At 42.9% G+C, this 12538-nt stretch overlaps 1 long non-coding RNA gene across 1 annotated transcript; it reads right to left on the minus strand.

The window, feature by feature from the left end:
- Window positions 1-188: 188 nt before the first annotated feature.
- On the minus strand, window positions 189-9234 carry LOC110145445 (uncharacterized). Its single transcript, XR_002316213.2, has 3 exons — window positions 9052-9234; window positions 7165-7272; window positions 189-5992 (listed from the first exon to the last, which is right to left on the minus strand). It is a non-coding gene; the product is annotated as an uncharacterized lncRNA (long non-coding RNA).
- Window positions 9235-12538: the final 3304 nt, after the last annotated feature.

The following is a 12538-nucleotide window of genomic DNA, read 5'->3' on the forward strand; positions in this document are numbered from 1 at the left end:
TCCACTAGGATCCAAAGCATTGCACAAAATGACAGTCAAATGCCATGTCAATGATTTTCATCATTGACAATGAAAATCTTAATTATGACCATCAGAAAGAAGGTCAGCATGGTTGCTCTAAGAGATTTTTCAGTGTTCCAATACAAGTTCTACCCAAATCCATAAAGAAAGACATACGCATAGGAAACTACAAATTGAAAGCAAGTCTATTCAGATAAATATTGGACATCATCTGTATGAAAGTTCAAGGCATAACTTCAGACATTCTTCAAATTCACAGAATGACAACAAGAAAGTATGGCTACACACAATCCATTCAGTTTTATAAACTATCATTGAATAACCTCACAAGGAATTTAAAAACAGATGATCATTTCAAATGTTATTTTCAATATTTAATAGCTTTGATCTATGAACAAGACTGTAAGACAGAAACTTAAAAAGTATGACCGAAATAAATGAAGTAAATCCTCAATAGATATGAAAACATCTCATGATAGTGAAATCAATGAACAGAGTTATTAGGACTTTAATGCACAGACACATCTCCAGATTCAATGTGATCAGAATTCATATTTGACAAAAAATACAAAAGCTGATGCTGAGCCTATTATTTTTCTTTGTACCCCTAAAATGAAAAACAAACATGACAAACTAAATTGAACTTGGAGACTCACATTTCCCAATGTCATATGTCAGTATACAAAGCAATGGCATAACAAACTTTGTAATACTACCATTAACATATGCATTTAAATGAAATTGGATGAAATACCCCAAATAAACACATACTTCTAGACTCAATGTTTCACAAGGCAGATAACATTCAATGACTGAAACTGAGAGGGTAACAGGCAGGAAGGCCAGCAGGGGTCTCCAAAGGGAGGAAATAGGCTCCAAGTGTCAGACATTTTTTTTCTCTCTCTTAAGAGGCAGGAGGAAACAGACTAGTGTTATCTTTTTTCCCCTTCTCAATACAAATTTAGAAAGAGGTTTTCTCTTTAAATTCTGTGTTGCTATAATGACATCTGGTTCCACCTAAACTTAACTTTTCTCAAATCTTGAGCTAACCAATGCATTTTTCTTATGGAAATGTTTGCCTTAAGCTATGTGAATGTACTATGTTTCTACCCTAGACTCCGTCTTCAAGCAGGTTCTGCCTAAAGGCTCAGAACTGACTTGACAAACCAATATGCTTTACTCATACACTGTTCTCCTGCTCTATGTTAGTGAAGCTGTATATCTGCTCATGTCAATCCTTTTATGGCCCAGGATGACTCTCCATATGTCCTGTGGGTGAGGGGCCTGCTGCCATTCCTCTAATTAGTAGACAGATATATAGTAGTAGTATATTAGTAGTAGCTATATAACATCCGGCTAAAGACGAGTAGGGGGCACTCTTTCTGCCCCCTTCTGATGTCTATGTCAGAAGCTTTCTCTCTTTTATACTTTAATAAAACTTTGTGACACAAAAGCTCTGAGTGATCAAGCCTCGTCACTGGCCCCGGATTGAATTCTTCTCCTAAGGAGGCCAAGAATCCCAGCATCTTTCGTGGTTAGGCAACAACCTTTCAAAAAATGATGATAGGTGATGAGTATACATATGCATATGAATGAAATGGGACCCGTATCTCAAACCACATAAAAATAAATCTTCCCTCAACATAAATATAACACAATCAGCCCTTCATATGCATAGATTCTCCAACTATGAAGTCATACAAATATGGATGTAAAATATCGCAATAAATTCCAAAGTTTAAAAGTGGTGAATATTGACTTTCACCTGCTGGTACTTCTTTACATGTCACCTCCATTATATCAGCTATGACAATGAATCATGTGCTCTGCTAAGTCACTGACTCATAGATTTCTAAGCATCGCTCACAATACAGATCTGATTTCCAACCTTAGGGTTCTATCAGTGTCCTTGAACAGCATTTGTTTTTCTGAATACAGAAGAAAAAAACTCATGAGTATCAAACTTGTTCACGTAAAACAAGTGTATGAATTATTATCTTCCCGACCCAGGGATCAAACCCACATCACTTCCATCTCCTGCACTGGTAGGCAGATTATTTACCAACTGTGCCACCTGAGATTCAGTATACATTTCAAGAACCACTGCCATCAGCTTCTTCTGTTCATAACCGAAGTAGGAGAAAGGACATTGGAAGAAATACTCATAAGTGTACTCATAAGAAGTACTCATAAGTCAAGGAACTGTTATACTGGGTACTCTAGTTATTACTGGGACAGGTCAGTTCCTCCAATGATGATGGGTATAACTGAAAAATTATTACAAATTCATGGGATGTGATGTCTACACGATAAACGTGTTCCTCTTATGCTACTGCTTCAGGTATGCCTACTTCAGCATGAAGGACTGCACTTAAAGGGATGCCTACTATTCCAGCTCAAGCAACAGATAGTGAAGGGCAGATCATGGTCCTTTGTTGGAAATAATCAGCAGTTTGTCAACACATGTCACATGCCAGAGCAAGCCTTGGGATGGAACTCTAAAAACAGGTTAGGCCCTCTTTTTGCCAAGCCCTGTGATAAAATACAAATCAAAAAGAGAAAAACAATGATTTTGTCAGGACTTCCTCACCTTTTCTTTCTGGATGGCAGGAAGCAGACACTGAGGCCAGATGACTGCAGGATTGAATTGTGAACTAACACTGGGTGGGGTGGAAGCTCATCACTCTAGTAAGAATATGGCTCAATTAAAATATTTGACTTTCATTCACTTCATGTACATAGAGTTCGATAATCGTTCGTGAAGGAATGAAATAAGTTATACTTTTTCACACCTTCACAATCTCTTGGTTTACACTAATGTAAATTCCTAGTCCAGCACTTATACCATGAGTGTTACAGGTAGTAATAGTGCATAAATGATGATGAGCAATGACAGGAAGTTTATTTATTCTCTGAATTCTCTATTTTTATATAATCAAACAGTGAGATATACTTACAGATGTGAATATTTCAGTGACATGTATAAATACACGTTGAGTAGTGCTATGATAACTCATAGTGTTTGCACAATAATGATCATGGTATTATGTATTTTTCATATGTTCCTTTTGAGATTCTGTTCCATTATATATTATCATAAGATATTCAATACAGTTTCCTACACTGTACAGTAGGTCCTGGTGGTTTCTTTCATATCTGGTACTATGTATTTGTTAATAATTCAAACAAAAACTGGTACACAAATATTCATAGCAACATTACTCACAATAGCCCAAAGGTAGAACCCATTCAAGTGTCCATCGGTGGGTGAATGAATATGCAGCACAGGGTATATTCAAAACCTTGAACAGTATTCTACCATACAAGAAAATAAACTGAAATGGCTCGGCCACTGTGCAAGACATTACAGAAATTACTCCAAAACTAACACATGGAATAAATATATAGTTCAAGTCTAATTCATGCTATGTACCCAAAAGGTTTGGGAAAGGGGGCTGAAAAAATGCATATTTCTGCAGTCATATTCACAACAGCATGATTCAAACTGGCCAACAAACAGAAGAAATGTCCATGGCAGCCACTTCCATAAACAAACTGTGGTATACACACAAGGGAATATGATTCAGCCCTTAAAAGTCGGTAATTCTGACAATGCTACAATGTGGACGAGCCTTATGGTCATCATATTACGTGAAATAAACCAGACCAACAAAGGACAAACGCTCTGTGATTCCACTAGTCTGAGATATCCAAACAAGTCACATCCAAAGCCAGAAAAAGCAAAAAGTGATCCCCAGGGATTGAAGAGAATTCATGTTTCATGGACCCCACTCAGTATTCCTTGGGGAAACTGACTTCCCATGATATCCCCAAAACCAATTATACAAATAATTGGAAGCCATATCCAATCAAATGAATGTAGACATAAGTTTACAATTTACACCAACCTCACTCAAACTTCTCAACAGACAAAAGGCAAAACTGTATCTATGGTGCCTCAGCTTTGCTTAAAACTGTATCTACAGTACCTCAGTTTTGCTTATGAAATTTAACAACAACAAAAAAAAACACTAAAGTCTATCCAAAAAAAGATATAAAACATATAACATGAACTTTAAAAAATTAGAAATTTAAACTGTGAAAAACCTTATTCACAAAACTTAAACAAAAGCCACGGAAAAATATATTTACAAAATACGTATCTGATAAAGGATTGTACTCCAACTATAACAAAAAATCTGGAACCAACAACTCATTAAAAATGTATAAATTTTAACACCTGGCCAAAGAAAATATACAGATAGTAAATAAGCATATCAAAAGTACTCAAAATCATATATTGATAGGAAATTACAAACTAAAACAACAGTGAAGTAGCACTGCACACCTATTAGATCCAGTAAACTCAAAAAAAAGACGGGTGCGGGGCTTCTCTGGTAAAGAATCTGCCTGACAATGCAAAAGACTCAAGTTCAACCCCTTACCCAGGAAGATCCCACATGCCAGAGAAACTTAGCTGGATTTTTCCACAGCTAAACAAGGCTCACCTGTGACCTGAACACTACACGTCTAGCACTTAGTAAACAGCTTTGGAAAAGTGTCCAGACAAAAACTTTCACACAATTACACACAGCAGCTCTACTTGTAACAGCTAAAAACTTTCAAATATCAGGATGTCTTCGGTAGATGACTATGTAAGCAAACTGGGATACATCCAAAGTGAAGGGGAACAAATGCTACCCCAATATAAACTGCTTCAGCATGAGAATTAGTTGGACCTAATTAACTTTTTTTTTAAAGGACACATGATCATCTCTGAAACCCAAGTTCAAGATGGCTCTTCTGTGAGTCACATTTACCAGAGAAATCTCATTTCAAAGGAATCCTCTGTATATACCAGATAGAAGGATGACAGTCTTGTGAAACTTTTTTTTATCAATAGGGAAAGCTAAGACCTAAATCTGTACAACAACCATACCCTTCCTTTCCTTTAGTTTTATTTTTTTAATATTTACTTGTTTTTTTATTTGGCTGCACCAGGTCGACCTTTGTTGAGGCAAGCCAGATATTTAGCTACAGCATGCAACTGTTAATTGTGGCATGGGAGATCTAGTTCTCTGATCAGAGATTGAACCGAGGCCTCCTTCTTTGGGAGTGTCCAGTCTTAGCCACTGGAACACCAGGAAGCCCCTGTTTTGTTTTTAGATGAAGATGCTATCTAAGGTGATATCTTGGGCCATTTCAGTCACTGACTCAGTTTCCTGAGTTTCACCAAAGCACGCACAAGGTACACATTATTAAACTGGTTTGCAAAACAAGTAAAGGTTCTTTGCTACAACACTGTATGCGTACAAATATCTAAATGGTAAATGGCATGTTATTTATTTTTAATTACTATGGGGGGGAAGAATGCAGGATTCATACATGTTACAACATGAATAAACACTAAAACCATCTTTAGTGAAAAAAAATCCATATAGAAAAGGCCACCCAGATCCCATATTCACCATGTCTGCTTTAAATCCATCAAGTTTTTCCAAATAACTGAAAATCTCAGTAACACTCTAAAAAAAGAAAAAAGGATGAAGATGGAAAAAAGATATATTCATACAATTGAACAATTGCTGAAAGTGGAAGTGGTGCTGTGGATTACATTATAATGTAGAAATCATATGATTTCCTGATTTTGGAGGTTATGTGCTGGTTCTGCAGGAGAATGCACCCATTTTGGATAAAACACATAGAGTATTTTAAATGATGTGGCAAATGCGAGTACTTTTTCCCATTGCTAGGAGTTTTCTGTACATTTTAAATTACCAGAAAGTAAATTATGTTTCAAAACCATGTCAATACCACAAAAAAAAAATCAGATTAGACAGGCATGAAACTTACGCAGACAAAGTTCAAGGGAAGCTGTGATGCTCACTGCCCTTGAAGGAGTCCACATGGAATGAAGAAGTACTGTGGGAAGTCTATTAGTAACCACCATGTCTTGGGTCCTCTGGATGACCTATTGCAGGAGAAACAGATTTTACAAATAAAATTTTCCACATAACTTCACAAAAAGTTGTTTGACTACATTCAGTAAAACTGAATCATTTCGTATCAATTTACAATCATATAAAATACTACAATTTACAATCCCAATCAATATACAAAAATCAGTTGTGTTTCTATACACTAATAACAATCAGAAACAAAAATTAAGAAAATCCCACTTATAATTGCATCAAAAAGAATAAAGCATCTAGCAACAAACTTAATCAAGGACATAAAAGACCAGTAGTCAGAAAACTCGAAAGCACTGATAAAGAAACCAAAGAAAACACAAAGAAACAGAAAACTATTCCACGCTCATGCACTGGAACAATGAGGAATTAAAGTGTCCATTCCAACCAAAGCCATCAACAAATACAATGACTGCAATCACAAAATGATATTCCATGCCATTTTTCACAGAAATAGAAATAGTCCTAATGTTAGGCTGCTAATATTGAACAGGACCTCAAACAGCCAAAAAGACTCTGAGAAAGAAAACAGCTAGACGCATCTTCCCTAACCCTAACCCCTGGCCTTCCTGCCTGTTACCCTCTCCAGGCCTTTAGGAAGCAATACACAAGCTGACCCTAACATACACGTGGAATGACAAGGGACTCCAAAGAGCCAAAACAATCACATGAGTCTGCAGTTCAAAGGTCCTCTGGCATGCTGTGCTAAGTTGCTTCAGTCACCTCTGCCTGTCAGAGCCCAACAGGCTCCTCTGTCCATGGGAATTTTCCAGGCAAGAATACTGAAGTGGGTTGCCATGCCCTCCTCCAGGGGATCTTCCCAACCCAGGGATAGGATTCCTGCATTGGCAGGTAGGTTCTTAACCACTAGCACCACCTGGGACAGAAGTGCATAAATGGAAATCAGGGAAACCCAGTTAGGAGAAGGGACTCAGAGGAAAGGAAGTGAGGGAAGGAGACTCTCAGTCACACTCAGAGAAGCCCGGCAGGTGGTTCTGCAGGTGGAAGAGGAGGAGGAAGCAGGCTGGAGCTGTGTGGAAGATGAAAGAGGGAACTAAAGCAGGAGCCCCCAACCTCTAGGATCTAATGCCTGACGATCTCAGGTGGAGCTGATGAAATAATAATAGAAATAAGTGTTCGGTCACTCAGCCATGTCCAACCCTTTGTGGCTCACCAGGCTCCTCAGTGCATTAAATTCTTCAGGCAACAACAGTGGGGTGGGCTGTCATTTCCTTCTCCAGGAGATCTTCCTAACCGAGGTGTCCCACACTGCAGGCAGACTCTTTACCAACGGAGCCACCAGGGAACAGAAAGAGAAATAGAGTGCACAATAAATGGACTGCACTTGAAACATCCCAAAACCTCCCCCCACCCCTGTCTGTCAAAAAAATTGTCTTCCAAAAAGACTCCCGAGGTCAAGGAAGGAACTTCAAGTGTACTCAGCTGTCCCAGGTTGCTAGCTTAGGGAGATGCTGAAGCTGGGGTGTCCCAAGAGGTAGAACCTCCCTTGCGTGGGGTCCTCAACAGACCTCCGATAGGCTTGGTGATGATCGGAGAGATTTGTTTCATTTTTTTAAAAATATCCTTGTGGGATAAACTTAAAACTTAGCAATTCTCTTATAGTCTTCCTAATAAAAAGTTTTCTTTCTTTACTGATCTGTGACAATCACTGTTATACACCTCATAGTGTTGCTTACACTATGGATATAATTATGTGAAATTGAACTTATTCAATAAAAATGATGAAGCATCTGCCCTGTGCCCAGCACTTTCCAAGGGTTAGGGAGTACAATGAAAATACTCCATAAGATGCACAGCTGGTAGGCACATTCTTTAAAAAAGCCTTTTACATTTCCACCAATAGTTTATTCTCAATGTCAACACTTGCCAATTAATGATTATGCTGGGTAGGAAGTTCATTAAAAACCCAGGAGCCAGGGTTCCTGGAAGGATATCCCATTCTCCCTTGTACAGTCCTCCACGCTCTCTGGCTCTCAGTTTCCCCATCTGCAAAATCATGGACAACTGACTATAATTCATCCCTGGAACCCAAGCCTATTGAGGGGGAGGGGAAATACTACTCCAAGGCCTGGATGATAGACCAGATAGAAAAATATGTCATTGCTGCTTTTCAGTCAAACAGACAAATTTAATTAAGGAAGGAGCCCCTGGCCCTGCGGGATTTGCCTAGGGGTCTAGTCTGGGAAATTCTCAGAGCCATCAGGAGGTGGCTCCGAGCTGGATTTCCACAAACAAGAACATCCATGCAACGGACAAGCCTGTAGAGTTCTGGGCTCATCAGCCACAGGAAGGGACTGCCTCCCGACGGCCAGCAGCATTCACAAGTGAGCTCCTAAGGCCTTCGCCAAACCACAGGGGCACCTCTGGGTTTTGTTTCCCTCACTTTTCTGACTCTTTTCTTAAAAAAATGCACATTTCTTCATAGAATGCCACAGTGGAAGGAAAATAGGCCTTCAATTTTTAGACCTCAATTTGCAAAAAACTTGGAGCTTGTTTTTTTTAATTAAAGCACCACATAATTTAAAAATTTTACACGTTCTAATTATTCAGTTCCAAAACACCAAACTTATTGCACAGGGTCCCCATGGAAAGGCCCCCTCTCAGCAGGACAGCCACAGATTCCCCCATGAAAGGGCAGCAAGGTGCCCTCCTCCCTTCTTTCCTGCCTGGGTGGCCACCAGGTTTTTAAATCCATGCACCCTACTAAGTTTCTAGGGTGCAACTCGTGGACCCTTCCCTGTCCCATCCCAGCAGGTGGTCAGGGGCCCGCTGGGCTGGGCCAGCCGGCCAGAACAAGGGTTGTGGAGTCCCAGCAGGTGAAATCACTAGGCAAGATAAATCACGTGGACTTCCTGCAGGCACTAGGCAGCTTGGGAAAACCGCGAGGGTCTAAACTCTATGCAAAGGGGTAAAGCGGTAAAGCGCTTGGCGCCAAAGCCAAGGACTTTCTGCGACCGCCAGGTTAGGGGGCTCCGAGACAGTGCCAACAGAGAGGGCGGAATGCGTGGTTCCCTGCTCCACCGAGCCCCAGTTCCCTTACCTGTTGTCCGCACCCCTCCGTTCAGCTCACTAGATGCCCATCCATGGGGACCCAGAAGCCCACGTTCCCAGCCGCAATGGCGACCCCTGAGAGCACAACTGGGACCCCCCGCCCGCGGCGCGCTCACGGTGCGCACCGCCCCCGACGCGCTCTCGGGTGCGCCTCACCCCTGGCGAGCTCACGGGCGCCCCGCCCCGGACACGCTCCCAGGTGCGCCCCGGCCCCGACGCGCTCCTGGGTGCACCCCACCCCGGCGGGCTCACGGTGCGCCCCGCCCCCGACGCGCTCCCGGTGTGCCCCGCCCTCGACGCGTTCCCGGGTGCGCCCCGCCCCCAGCGAGCTCACGGTTCACACCGCCCCCGACACGCTCCCGGGTGCGCCCCGCCCCCAGCGAGGTCACGGTTCACACCGCCCCCGACGGACTCACGGGTGCGCCCCGCCCCCGAAGAGCTCCCAGGTGCGCCCCGCCCCCGACGGGCTCCCCCGGGTGGGCCCCGCCCCCAGCGAGCTCACGGTTCACACCGCCCCCGACACGCTCCCGGGTGCGCCCCGCCCCCAGCGAGGTCACGGTTCACACCGCCCCCGACGGGCTCCCCCGGGTGCGCCCCGCCCCCAGCGAGCTCACGGTTCACACTGCCCCCGACGGACTCACGGGTGCGCCCCGCCCCCGACGCGCTCCCGGTGTGCCCCACCCTCGACGCGCTCCCGGGTGAGCCCCGCCCCTAGCGAGCTCACGGGCGCCCCGTTCCCGACACGCTCCCGGGTGCGCCCCGCCCCCGGCGAGCTCACGGTTCGCCCCGCCCCCGACGGGCTCCCGGGTGCGCCCCGCCCCCCAGCGAGCTCACGGTTTGCCCCGCCCCGGGCGGGCTCACGTAGCGCCCCGCCGCAGATGCGCTCCCGGGTGCGCCCCGCCCCCGACGCGCTCCGGATGAGCCCCGCCCCCGGCGAGCTCACATGCGCCCCGCCCCCGACGCGCTCCCGGGTGCGCACCGCCCCCGGCGAGCGCACGGTGCGCCCCGCCCCCGACGCGCTCCCGGGTGCACACCGCTCCTGGCGAGCTCACGGTGCGCCCCGCCCCCGATGGGCTTCCGGGTGCGCCCCTCCCCCACTCCCACTTCCAGGAGAGGCCGCGGGCCTCGCTACTGCCCCGGGTGAAACACAATGACGAGCAAATCCACCCCACAGAGACAATCCAAGCTATTTATCAGCTAATCTGTCTATAATTTAGGAATAAAACTATAACTACAGAAAGGAAAGATGACCTGACCTAGGACGGCCAAAATATTCTATAGAACCAGATAAAATTGGTTACAATGAAACTTTCTTTTTTCTTGGAAACTAAGGCTGGTTCTTTTGCATATGCATTTAAAAACAAAAGAATTCATTTGAATGAGTTCTAATGAGATGGATGAAACTGGAGCCCATTATACAGAGCGAAGTAAGCCAGAAAGATAAAGACCATTACAGTATACTAACACATATATATGGAATTTAGAAAGATGGTAACGATAACCCTATATGCAAAAAAAAAAAAGAGACTCAGATGTATAGAACAGACTTGTGGACTCTGTGGGAGAAGGTGAGGGTGGGATGTTTCAAGAGAACAGCATCGAAACATGTATATCTAGGGTGAAACTGATCACCAGCCCAGGTTGGATGCATGAGACAAGTGCTCGGGCCTGGTGCACTGGGAAGACCCAGAGGGATGGGATGGAGAGAGAGGTGGGAGGGGGAACCGGGATGGGGAATACATGTAAATCCATGGCTAATTCATCTCAATGTATGACAAAAACCACTGCAATGTTGTAAAGTAATTAGACTCCAACTAATAAAAATAAATGGAAAAATAAATAAATAAAAAAATTAAAACAATTAACTTGTTAAAAAGGCCTGCCTAGGGCAAAGCTTGAAGTTAACCCTTTCCTTGGCCTTGAAGAACTTCCCTGGTGGCTCCAGATGCTGAAGCGTCTGTCTACAGAGCGGGAGACCTGGACTCAACTCCTGGGTCGGGAAGATGTCCTGGAAGACAACCCAATCCAGTATTCTTGCCCCTACCCCGCCCCCCCCAATAAAATAGGGCTCAAAGAAATATTTTAAATCTCAGGCGGAAAACTAGAAGATCTCTGTCTGTCTGCATTTATGTATGTCTCAGTGTGAGTCTTCTGTTTTTTGATAATATTGCTGAAGTTGTGAGTTCTTATTTAAGTGGGCTAAAGAAAAGGAACCCCTTACAAATCAAATAATTGTAAATACAAGAAAAAATTGACATAAATGAATTTAAGATTCACGTGAACTGGGAAATAGTTTTGAATATCCAGGTTTTTTTTTTTTTCGCTGCTCTACTATAGACATGTCTAAGAGTCATTAACATTAAGCACAAAATTTTCATAGTGCCTAGGTTTATTATAAGTTAAAAATTGCTATATTGTTATATCTGTCACAAGTCTTGTCAGCAAAGTACCTCTAAATACAAACAAAAAAACTCCTAAAAAATGTAAATGTGATGTGATAAACTATTAGATAAACTATTAGATAAACTATTAACAATAATTACACTCTAAAATATCTGTCTGTAATAGTCTCGAATGAAGGCAGAGGAGAAGGGGACGACGGAGGATTAAATGGTTGGATGGCATCACTGACTCGATGAACATGAGTTTGAGCAAGCCCCTGGAGTTGGTGATGGACAGGGAAGCCTAGCGTCCTGCATTCCACGGGGTCATGAAGAGTCGGACATGACTGAGCAACTGAACTGAACTTACAGTGGTTTCTCCAGATTATGGTTGCCTGAGTTTCTATCGTTGTGCTAAACTAAGTGATGACAGTGTATTGAATAGCTAGGTCATTTCCAAATAAGGTTCTGAAACATTCACTGCTTGACAGGACCTTCCTCTTACACAGAAACTAAAGAGATTTTTGACTATCCATGAATAGTGTCTGGTGCCATCCTGAGATGTTCAGTGTAAGAAAGCAATTTTTTTTTTTTTTTAGATATTATCACTGATACATATGTTCACCAATCTATAGAATGCCAATATAAAAGTCAGTTCTTGGTTGCTTAGGAAAATGTATGACTTGTTATTAAAGAAGGTATGAGGAATGAAATCGCATTTTATGAAGGAAAACGAAGTTCTGACTTACAGTGGCAGATTCAGGATGGGAGAACAAAAGAATGGGTACAGAATGGGATAGGGAGGTTTTATGGAAAGTGGACCCCCCGAAAAGAGTTTTATGCCTAGTACAAGTTTTCTTGAGATGCTGAACTGCCTTTGCTAATGGATTTTAAGTTTCTTTACCTCTTAAGTGATCTGTTCTAGGTTTACCTTTGAAATCTTTTGTTAACTTTGGCTAAGTGGATAAGTATTGTTTCACAGTGACTTATGTGATCCTACCTGACTGTTATAAACCCTTTTGATATTTATGAACAAACCTTCCTAAATAATTGACTTCTAGCTAACTTTGGGATGCTTCAGAGGGCCCCTGAGAC

This window comes from Odocoileus virginianus, chromosome 25 (assembly GCF_023699985.2).
Source record: "Odocoileus virginianus isolate 20LAN1187 ecotype Illinois chromosome 25, Ovbor_1.2, whole genome shotgun sequence".
Taxonomy (NCBI): Eukaryota; Metazoa; Chordata; class Mammalia; order Artiodactyla; family Cervidae; genus Odocoileus; species Odocoileus virginianus.